The sequence below is a fragment of the Phalaenopsis equestris genome, unplaced genomic scaffold, assembly GCF_001263595.1.
Source record: "Phalaenopsis equestris unplaced genomic scaffold, ASM126359v1 Scaffold000002, whole genome shotgun sequence".
Lineage (NCBI taxonomy): Eukaryota > Viridiplantae > Streptophyta > Magnoliopsida > Asparagales > Orchidaceae > Phalaenopsis > Phalaenopsis equestris.
This window is the reverse complement of record NW_018164444.1, coordinates 31,764,322-31,765,317: the sequence shown is the minus strand read 5'-3', so window position 1 is coordinate 31,765,317 and position 996 is coordinate 31,764,322.

Genomic DNA, 996 nt, shown 5'->3' with positions numbered 1-996 from the left:
CTTTGTACTGTCATTATCTGACTCCACAGAATGAACTCCACCTACAACTGTACTCCCTAACAGTCTGTAGATATTACCTGCAGTCAACTTTCCTTTCATCACAATCAGTGCACTCTTAACAATTCTGATGGTTTCCCTATCCTCATCAGTCTTAGGAATAAAATCATTTCTGTGTAAAGTGCCTAAAGAAATCAGATGCTTCTCCAGATCTGGAATATGTATGACATCACATAACGTTCTAACTATGTCATCATACATCTGAATTCTGACTTCTCCAATACTAGCTATATTGCAGCATCTATCATCACCAAAATAGACTGAGCCCGAATTAGTTGACCTGTATGAAGTAAACCGCTTCCTGTTAGGTGTTATGTGATAAGAGCACCCTGAATCAAGAATCCATGCATCCGTGAACTGAGTTAATGAAACTGAGAGCATATCGCCATCACTACAATCTGAATTTTCATTCTGCACCACATTTACAGACTTCGATGAAGTATCACTTTTCCCCCAGTCTGCTTCTTAAGCTTTGGACAATATCTCTTCATATGACCTGGCTCCTTGCAGTTGTAGCAATGAATTTCCTTTTTGGCTCTAGACTTTGATTTGGAATTTCGCCTTCCGAATACCTCCTCTTTCTTCCTTCCACGATCCTGCTTACTCTTCACATATAAACTGTCACCGTGAGAGCTTTCTCCTGCATTCTTCTTCTGCTGGTTATGAGCCAACAACGCTGCAGTAATCTCATTCACTTTGATAGTTTCTTTCCCATATGTCAGAGTAGTCACCAGGTGTTCATAGGATGAGGGCAACAAACACAACAAAATCATCGCTCGATCTTCATCCTCAATACTCACATCAAGCCGTGATAAATCAGTGATTATTTGATTGAAGCCATTCACATGCTGCACCAGATCAGAACCTTCTTGCATCTTTAGCCCGTATAACTTTTGCTTCAGATACAACTTGTTCGTCAGAGATTTTGCCATAAACTGA